Below are 11,574 nucleotides of genomic sequence, written 5' to 3' on the forward strand. Positions count from 1 at the left end.
AATAAACAGAGTAACGTTGATTACAAATGGACATGGTTAATCTGTTTTTCTGCACATTTTGTTAACCTACTGTCTCTTTATACAGGTAATCTTTTAATCGGGCCAGTGTGAAATCTTTTCATTATTTAGTCCAGCTCTTCCAAGGACATGTTATAATTCTTCCTTTTTCAGGAAATTAAACTCCAATGTGTGTTTGACAATTTCAGAGTGATTATCGCCGTTGCAATTAGTGATCTAGATACAAAGGCAAGTTGTTTATCTTCGTCTAATGTGAAATATTGACATCTACCCTATTGGAAGATGCAGCGCAAGCTTGCTTAATGTGTTTCTGTTCATCATAATGTGTCGATACTCGTTGCTCTGACGTCAACAATTCTTTAATCGCCTTTAAATAATTCATAACCTTGCTCGTCCAATTTCCAGGATTGTCCCTTACGTCATAAGCGATACTTTATGCATTTGTGATAGTCTGCATCTTTTCCTTTCGAATCAGTTTTTCTTTGTTACTTTTGTGTCCTTACAATGTCATACTACCTTGGAATGATTTACAGTTGTTTAAATATAATCTTCAAGTCTTGATCATGCTTTGTTGAAGTTTTATTAACTGTTCGACGTCAGATTTGATTGTAACTATCATATTGCCAGACAAACATTGTACGGCATGGGGCCCCTTTAACACCTGGTTTACTGCAGCAAACATTATACCAAACGCAATCCGATTGTACCTGTTCAACACGTATTTCAGATAGTGGTTACCACCTCCTTGCTGCTTTCATAAACCGGAAGTTGTTAAAGTGTGTTGTGAAAGTACAATTTATAAAACGTTACGTTATATTTATTCCTGCACCGTCACTTCCCTATTGTTGACGTCATTAGTCGACCAGCAACTGTTTATCGAGTTTTTATTTTTTAAAAAGACGTTGTTTATATAAAGACGTTGAGATTGAAGAATAAGACGATTTATTGTTATATTATATTTTAAAAATGGTGAACAGCAATACACACTATTTGACTGATCTCCACAGCAAGTTCTAAATATATATGTTGCACTATTTAAATAAAGATCGAAGTTCCCTTGTTAAATATACCGCTATCGACAATTCAAACACATTAACCTTGATTGTTCATTTGTTATTATTCGTTAACGTATTCATGTGTGAATAAACTTATTTTGTATATTTATTGTGTATTGATAATAAAGTATTGTATGTTTACATGTTGTTTGGGTAAAACGCCACGGCCACGAGACAAACACTTGCGAAAACCCATGTAAGAATTTACCCGCTCAGACCAGTTCACAACAACTAAAATTCACAACAATGTGCCTGGGTCAAATCAAGCTTTCTGAAGTGCTGTTCTCCTCACATATTCGCAAATAGATTCGTGTACATTGACATGCAACATTTCATTCGGGAATAGATAACGTTTGCTAATTAGTGGACAGAAGACGTATATTACCACATTATAAGACGTGGTAAAAATATTATTAGTTAGTTTAAACATAGATAGATCGCAAAGATCAACCAATATGTAATTGTGTCCATTTAATTTACGGAGTGTCATTTTTAATCTGTCCTCCGCATAACTCTGTTTTTGCGTAAGGAGCACGCTCCTTTATAAGAAGTCCGTTTAGCGTGAACATGCACGTGTGTAACGTTTCAATTGAGATAACTTAACACCATCTCCTGGAGAATTATTGAGCTAGGGATTTCGTTACCATAAATTACCTAAAACCTTTACTAAATTTTCAATATATATAAAGATTTGGTTTTAAATTTTGGTTGTACCTGTAGAAAATTTATTTCAAACGGGATAGAACGTCCTCATTTTTACGGAAATATTGTTAACCGTGCCCGGAAATTTAAAAACGTTCCAGATAAACTGATCGATCCTTTAAATAACTTATTCTAAGAGGTTAACTATTCAACGCTGTAATAAGGTCATTGAATATTGTTTTTGTTAGCAGTAAATTCAAAGCAAACTAAATATTACTAGTATGTTATATACATATACACATTCATGGATCTACTATCTGTCGATACCTGTATCATGGCATTGCACAAGGTAACTTTTTTCGCTGACTGTTTATGACGTCTCTACACTAAATTCATTGGATGTTGGATGTGTACGGATTGATAATTTAGTCTTAGATGCATGATTTTTTTTAATAGTTGTTAGTGGCTTAGAACAATCTGTCAGTTAACTTCGAGAACTCGCAGATCTGTACCTAGTGTCTTTTTGTTGTTGGGATGTACAAGTGCCCGGCCACTGCCATTTGTTATTTTATCCATATGATGAGTTAAGATCATCCCTAGTTTTTGGTGGGGTTCTTGTTGTTTATTCTTTAGTTTTCTATGTTGTGTCATGTGTACTATTGTTTTTCTGTTTGTCTTTTTCATTTTTAGCCATGGCGTTGTCAGTTTGTTTTAGATTTATGAGTTTGACTGTCCCTTTGGTATCTTTCGTCCCACTGTTAAGCCTTTTTCAACTGGTTTTTATAGTTCGTTCTTATGTTGTACTGTTATACCACTGTCCCAGGTAAGGGGAAGGGTTGGGATCCAACTAACATGTTCAAAACCGCCAAATTCTGTATGTATGTGTCTGTTCCAAGTCAGGAGCTTGTAATTCAGTGGTTATCGTTCGTTTATATGTTCCATATTTGTTTTTCGTTCATTTTTTGTACATAAATGAGGCCGTTCGTTTTCTCGTTTAAATTGTTTTACATGGTCTTTTCGGAGCCTTTTTATAACTTAATATGCGGTATGGGTTTTGCTCATTGTTGAAATCCGTACGATGACCTATAGTTGTTAATTTGTGTGTCATTTTGTTCTCTTGTGGAGAATTGTCTCTTTGGCAATCAAACCGCATATATTTTTTTTCATACCATACGACGGAGCGGAGTGTTTGTTACTGCTGAGAAATGAGAAATTGAAAATTAGGAAGTTGAAATTATCTCGTTTGTCATAGATGTTATTGTAATGTCGCTCAGTTGTGTCAATATTGAGGAAACGATCAAGGAATGAAAAAAGTAAAATCACAAAATACTGAATTCCGAGGAAAATTCAAAACGAAAAGTCCCTAATCAAATTGCAAAATCAAATGATAAAACATATCAAACGAATAGACAACAACTTGGTAGCAGTCCGTCTAATATTAGTAGTATCCTTAATTTCAAATTCACATAGATATAATTAGTAGCACGAACTGAATAAATTATGGGTCATTTAGTCAAAGTAAATCATCAATATATCTGAAAATAAAATTAAAGAATTTGGCGAGGTGCTTTTACTTTTTGTCTTTTATAATTTTCTAAATGAGTTCTGTTTTATACGAGTACAAAAACAACTCGGCCACAAGAGGTCTCCCTAATTAATACCCATGGAAATACCGACTGTCTGTTCCGCGGAGAAAATTTCAGAGACTTAACTTTCGGCTCTCTCGCTGATCCGTGTTTTGAGAGAGCAATATATCTTGTTGACTTTGAAAAACGCAGGTTATTGCAGCTACAAGGCAACACTCGCAGCCGCTAATTGAACAGGGAATAATATAAGTTACAATAACTTGTTTCTTAATTCACTAGAAATAAATATGTTCAACCCAATACAAACTAGACTGTCGTCTGTTGAAATATTAATCCTCCAAACTCATCAAATATATTGTCGATAAAAAAGTGAATCATTTTGATAAAACATAAAATTTATATCTACAGTTCCCAATTTTATACAAAAAGCTCTGTTTAATGAGATGGTGAAGTCGATCTTTCAATTGAGCATTGGAAATAGTAGTGTAAAGCGTAGAAAAATCAAAGGTCTTAATGTTGCTTATCAATGCTGACTGTGATTTAAGATTCAGCAGTAGTTCTTTAGAATTAAGGAGAATATGATCGACACTATTGCGCATTATAATATTTTTGAAGGCCATCTTTTACCGTCGAAAGAATAGTAGTCAGCACTTTCGAAAGATATATTATGATCCAGCTATGTTTCTTTCGTTACAAGGACAATGCAGTAGTTTTGTGAAGTTGTCTATTATATTGACGGTTGATTTTCTTTATTTATTTTGTGTAAATACCGAAAGAAAGAAGGATATATTTGTGATTTTGTAAAACTTCATCCTTCATAATCGATGTTAAAGAATATGTAGTATTACCAGTTTTGTTGTTTATTCCAAGCTCTTTATTGATACATTGCAAATGATGGTTTTAACATATGAAGACAATATTAATAGAGGTTTGGCCTAGTGAACAACGACATATTTGTCATGCAAAATGGATAAATCATCCGCAACCTCCGGGTTCTTGAATGGGATGAAACCCTTGTGATCATAATACGTCAGTACTGAAAAATTTTGTCTCGCCAAGTATACTACAGATGTTATAAAGGAAAATGTTATTTCCTGTGTATTAAATTTTAAGTTTTGTGTTGCCGAAATTAGAGGATTGTTAAATGATAAAAGTGTTTTAATTTTAGTTGATACGGGATCAACAGTTAGTATTGTGAATGCTGCGGTTTACGATTAACGATTCTTGAATTGGTCTGTCCTACACGTTTTCCTTCAAATGCTAACTTGTCTGACTTAAGAACATACATTTCAACATTTTTTTTGTATTTTAACGTTTTTGAGTCAACGGTAATTTGTGTCTTACTACGTCATTTAACCATATATTGAATTCACAATATCACTTTGAATAAGTAAATAATGTAAGCAAATGTAGTAATTCATTGTCCGCACCTCTTTTGTGGTCCCCCTTAAGCAATACGCACAGTAAAAATCAATTTAAAAGAAGTCCGATGCCAGAACGAGTAACAAAGAAAACTGAGAAAAATGACAATGACACATAAATCACCATAGGACTACTTGCAGTTACTGACTGACATGCCAGCTCCAGACCTCATTTAAACTGATTGAAAGAGTAAATCATGTTGAACGTTATGGAATATCCCTCTCACTGGTGATATACGGAATAAAAAATGACCTAAATGAGTAGTTGTGTGGCTCAACCTCTAAGTTTAGTTTAGTTTGAACATATGTATTTTTAAATGCTCAATTAATCAGAGATGTGATTTTTTTTCTCTTAATAAGAATACATTGTATGAGGCAAAGGGGTATATAGGGTAAAACAATCAAAACTTTGAACAGATTCAAAATCACGAATACATGCATGCAATTTATCAAGTACTTCCAACGAGTTTTTGAAACTCCAAAAGTAATTAATTCCACTATTTAAATGCTTTATTTGAACAATTTATTATCAGGTTTTTGATTGTACCAATTGAACTAGTAATTAGAATGGACAATTTAGAAGTGGAACAATTGCTTGACGATAAAATAAATCTATATTTGTAAGGTGTTTTGTGCAGCTTCGGAAGCCAGTACATAGTTGGGACTTTCATTGTATTTGGTTCTGCTTGAACAGAAGTAGCTAAAAGTTTGTGTTTGTTACAGATGTCGTTTTCTGAAAATGAAGTCAGTTGGAATGTTGGTGAATTCGTGATTTCCTTTTGCAGAACTTCAACATAAAATGTACGTCAAACAATAATGATATTATTAGCAGCTTTATCAGCGGGGACAAAAACAAATTCCTTGGCTAATTCTTTTAATTTATGTTTGATAAGCGAAATAGGGTTTTGATGGTTGTTGTTAAGAGTGAAAAGTTTTTAAAATGTTGTATACGAATATAAACTATCTTCATTACTGAATTAAAAAAAAAGTCCAAAGATTTTTGTCTTCTTTTTCCCGTTTCACCCATTTCAAACAGTAAGTACGGAGTGAGTCGTGGATGAAATTACGATTGTTTGTCTCTTGTTGTTGTCAGTTTATTTTCGGTTTTCTTTTGAAATGCCTAGACATTTTTGTAGTATGTTTTAGCGAATAATTTATTCAAAAATATGAGGTATCTCAATATGGGTTATGTTTTTCTACCGATCAAACTTAGAGGTTGAGCCACTCGTTAAACAAATTTGTACTAGTTCAGTGAAAAGGGCAAACTAAACTCCGAAGCATATAAATGAACTAAAATTAAAATAACATACAGAACTAACAAAGGCTAAAGGCACCTGACTTGGGACAGGCGCAAATGTGCAGCGGGATTAAACGTGTTTTGTGAGATATTAACCCTTTCTCTATACCTCTACCCGATGTAGAATGAACCGCATGATGCCTTACTAGTTAGTTGGTTGTTCCTGTAAGATAATGACGAATGCTCGGAACTAAGCGACCAGGCCAAATAGCTTGAAACAAAGGATCTGGTTTGTGTGTGCTTTTAATCCTCGTATACCATTTTTAGTCCTTTATAAGATTTGAAGAGTTTTCACATTTGATAATGCCAATTATAGTCTTCCTGTTATGTGTTAGTGACACACCGTTTTAAATGTCAATATACTAATGGATATAAGTTACAGTTTATCTTACGAACTTTTTTTATCGCTTATAAATGTGATGGATTGAAATCATCAATATTTTTTGTTTCTATATTTGTTTCTATAAAGATAGATCGAAACAGAGATAGTGAAATACACATATTCAGATAAAAAAAATTAAGACAAAAGCCGTTAAAAAAGAATATCAAACTCCAAAGCAACTTCAAAAAGAGGAAGTCCATCAAAACTAGCAAAATGAAACGTTATCAATACAGTGAAGACCAACTGTTATATTGCTGATAAAATTTGTACCTAAGAGTTAGATCACACTTAAGCATCTTTAATAATTTTTCTTATATATTAATTTATCATATATGTTGCATTAATAAATAGATCGATCGGACGACCAAGAGAGAGAGAGAGAGATGGAGATAGATAAACATACATTACAAAAGTAAATCAAATAAAATGACGTAAAACATCTGTAACCTTAGAGTTATATAACACCTAAGCCGCAAATACAAATAATTATTTCAGTTTAACTAAACTATTCACTAAAAAGTAACTGGTTTACCCTAAAGTTTGCATGTTAAAAAAAAATAATAATACAAGCGTATAATGATATTCTAAACTGTCTAATATAAAGCGGAAAACCGATTTATTCATACATTTACTATCAACAATGAAAAATTCGCGGATTTTGCTGTTTTTAGTCACAAAAATGCAGTTTTTCACCCAAAATAACTTTTTTTTCAAATTTTTGTTTCACTTTGCCTCTATTATATCATTTGTATATGTAGTTCTCATATCTGTTATCTTATATTTACACTTATTTCTTATAGTTTCGGTATAATGATAAAATATAAGAAATTTACAGTTTTCAGCGATTTTTGTGCAAAAACCTATTTTTTGACCCTAAAATTCAAGGATAATAGCTCATAGATGTCTGTCGATTTTTTATGTGATAAATATATGTCAGTAGATCGAATTATACCAGCAAACCTTTTGTTGCAATTAGTTTGAGGTTGGGTGATTTTTTTGGGCTAGATTGACTATTGTAAATCACAAAATTCATGTAAGACAGTAGACAAGTATGTACCGTAACAATTTACACTACTGGTATATATGTGTTTAAGACAAATACAACTTTAAACATGATAATAAGAAGTATTATATAACTCTAGTCAGTATTAATAGAGTTTATGTTCACGCTTTGTTTTTTTATATTTTTCATTCTTGAATCATTGTTTATTTGCATAACGAGCATACTCACCTAATATATGACACTGAAAGAAAGAGAAATAATAATTGTAGGTATTTCTGTCATGTGGTCTAATATATTACATGCATAACTAAATACCTGACACTGACATTCAAAATAAATGATTTCTTAGAGATAAAAAAAAAGTATCAATGAAATTCGAAAAAAGTATTTAAGAAATGAAAGTTGTACATACACAGGCACTCTGACCGAAATGAAAATCATACAACAAAAAAAACACAATTTACCATTAAATCCTCACTATAAACATGCGACGAAAGTTAGTAACAATTTTTTACTGAATCAATGAATTGAATTGCTTTCCAGCTTGTTTTGTTATGAAAGACATTAAATGAATTTATATGCAATAATACTGGAACCTTCTATTCTATTTTCCTCAACAGTTATCACTTTGTCGATTGTTTTTTCTTAGTACCATAAATAGTGTTACTCATAACTAAACGTGTGGTAATCATTATAAACTATTTCCACTTCTCGAAACACACGCCAAACAAAGAAAAACATTGTATATTGTTTGATTCTGCAGTGCATAACAATTATAGATTAGCAAATGACTCATTGATAATACAGTTATCAAATTTATATTCAAAATCGTCCAAATAAAATATATGAATATATAATATGTGTACGTCAAGTGTACCTTTATCAATTCTTGTATTGTTTTTCCTGTTTCGTAATCTTCTTTTAAATTCCTATCTCTTGCCTCAAAAACATCAATTGGTGTCTTATTTTCCTGGATTGAAATCAATACAATAGTTTATGAATTATTCACATTGTGTTCATCTTTTCTGTTTTTACACACTTATGACTATATACCGAAAGTGTACCTTATGATCATGATTTTAAATATTATATAGAGTAAGTCCACATAACTGTCAATTCTTTGGAAACAGTGGATAGGGGTTATTTGCAAACTTAAAAAAACATCTTAAATATTAAAAATGAATCTTCAGGATTTTACATGTTTGATAAATTTATCTACTTTTGTGATGGTTTTCCTTTCATTATGGCCGTCATGATCAATAATTTTAGGTCATAATTAGTAGTCTGTGCTTATTTATCTTGTTAAAACATTTGTGATTTCGGACAAAGAATGACACTTTGTCGTTGAAACCATTTTATGAGACTAAATACACCACTGGGCATATAAACAAAAAAACATTCAATGATATCAATACCGTTACGCGGTTTCTTCAAACATTAAATACGAACCACGCCCGATATTAAACAGAAGTCGTATTTTATATCATCCATACACTTTTGATTTTATCCATTATTGATGTACAATGTATTAAAAAAAAAAAACACCAAAGGTACGAGGCTTATCATTTCGCCTTATTTTAAATGACTGCAGTGACTTTTGAAATAAAAACATCCAAAAGCCGAATATGTAATCAGTATAACAATCCAACAGGTAAAGTAGACCAAATATTCTTTTACGACCATTTTTGTTTATTTAACTTTTTTTCTGAACACACCACATTGTATTACTGTAAAAAATAGCAAGTAGCGCTTCAAAATATGTACACTGATTGTGTTTCAATTACATACATCGATAACCACTTCTGTTGGTATGTATATCAATGTAACAAATTTTGGTTTGCAAATTACATAAAAAATTAAATCTTAAAGTGAGTTGTATTTTATTTCATTATAAATTATGCTTACAGCCTCGGATACTATCTGAACAGATCATAAGACAGAAAATACAGGGGACAAAACAGTTTGGTCATATAACTGGTTTAATTATAATTGAAACAGACTATTAGATTTATTGTGCATCGTTGACGGCGGATATTGTTATTGAATCCTACTGAATACGACACTTAGCATTATATACAATACTAATGACTCGCAAACACATATTGTGTGTTTAAATTAGAAATGTGGTATCCATAGTATTACTGTGTTATAATTACATACGATCAAAGATAAAACCTAAGCATTCAGTTGCAATTTGTTGAAGCTAGTGTGCATCTGCACTCAATAATGCATTACGTAGATATGTGTACGTGTGCGAAAATTAAACAAAGCGCCATTTAAAAGCCCTGGTTCAAAACATTATCATAAAACAAACATGGATCCCGCTCCCTTTCTCCCCACTCCAACATTAACTACCCCCCCCCCCCCCCCCCCACTGGATTTTTCTAAGACAAACCATTGCTCTTTTATCCTAAGTTACAAAAATAATGGCAAATGACCAAAAAATTAATTTCACACCGACTGGTCTAAACTAGGGACTGTATTCGTAGACACCGAAAATCAAAAGACGATAACTGTGGTATCGGACCAACTCCCTGTTTTTGCCCGTCCCTCATTTGAAATAAAAGTTGAATGCAAATCTAGGGTTTTAGTTTAGAATGGTCTCAAAATGTTTACTTGAAAAGATCCTGTTCCTTTATAGGCATTTATATATGCACATTAAACCATTCACTTGTATGAAAAAACAACGTGAAATCTGGGTTTTATTCCGTCTGTTAAAACGTTATCATAGTAGGTTAATTTTGATGACAATTGTAAGTTTTAGTAGATACACTGTTTTAGGTTGAGAAGGCCAAACCTATATATTGAAGCGGCGAATACTAAACGCTCATGCACAAGTACACTTAATTGCATTAGAGTCTGACTGCTACACGAATATACAAGCATTTTCTCGTTTTTTATATAGATTAGACCGTTGGTTTTCCCGTTTGAATGGTTTTACACTAGTAATGTTGGGGCCCTTTATAGCTTTTTGTTCGATGTGAGCCAAGGCTTCGTGTTGAAGGCCGTACATTGATCTATCATGGTTTACTTTTATAAATTGTTATTTGGATTGAGAGTTGTCTCATTGGCCCTTACACCACATCTTCCTATATCTATCAGACATATACATATATTTAAAAGCTGCCACAGTTGACCAACTGCACGCGTTAATACGTTTTCTTCAAAAGAGAAATGTTTGCAAAGACGAGGAGCGATCAGTGGTTGCGATAGGGGACGAGTTTGCATTGTGCAAAACTAAATAAAAAGACCCTATTTTTTCTAATATTTATCCTGAAAGTGTTCCCTTTCATATTGGCAGGGAGCGGTGGAACTTGTTCCTCAATTAATTGGATGGTAAACTTGTTCATCTGCGAAAAAAATAGATTTGATTTTCGCTGTTGCAATTAGAAATCTAATACTTTGAGATATTCTGGTAATTCTTTGTCAAAACATTAGAAACTATATCGGCTTATTTCTAAAGGAAAATGCACGTAGATTATCGTGTTTCGCTTAAATGATAACAAGCCTTTTTAATCACTCTCTTTCCGCAAAAACAAAATACAAACAAAGAAACTAATACAGAACAGCAACATTTAACTGCAATACAAATTGCCAATAATACAACAAAAACACGCGAAAAAACATTTATTCGGCAAACAACAAGCGATTAAAACGTATTTTATGTTTTATTTACATGTATTTCACCGATTTTGATCTGAGCGTCACTCATAAGTCTTATGTAGTCGAAACGCACGTACAGTATGGCGTATCAAATAATAAGCCTGGAACCTTTGATAACTATTTACACCACTGGGTCGATGCCACTGCTGGTGGAAGTTGCGCCCCCTCTCCCCCGAGGGTATCACTAGACTAGTAGTCAGCACTTCGGTGTTGACATGAATGTCAATTATATGTTCATTTTTATAAATTTCCTGTTTACTAAAGAATGATTTTTTCGAAATACTTAGGATTTTCTTATCCCGGGCATAGTTTACCTCAACGGTATTTGGCAGAAGTTTTTGAATTTCTGGGTCCTCAATTCTCTCCAACTTTGTACTAGCTTGGTTTTATAACTATCTTTATCTGAGCGTCATTGATGATTATTCTTATGTAGACAAAACGCGCGTCTGGCGTATTATAGTATAATCCTGGTACCTTTGATAACCAATTATATTATAACCCTAGTAC

Source organism: Mytilus edulis, chromosome 6 (genome assembly GCF_963676685.1).
Source record: "Mytilus edulis chromosome 6, xbMytEdul2.2, whole genome shotgun sequence".
Taxonomy (NCBI): Eukaryota; Metazoa; Mollusca; class Bivalvia; order Mytilida; family Mytilidae; genus Mytilus; species Mytilus edulis.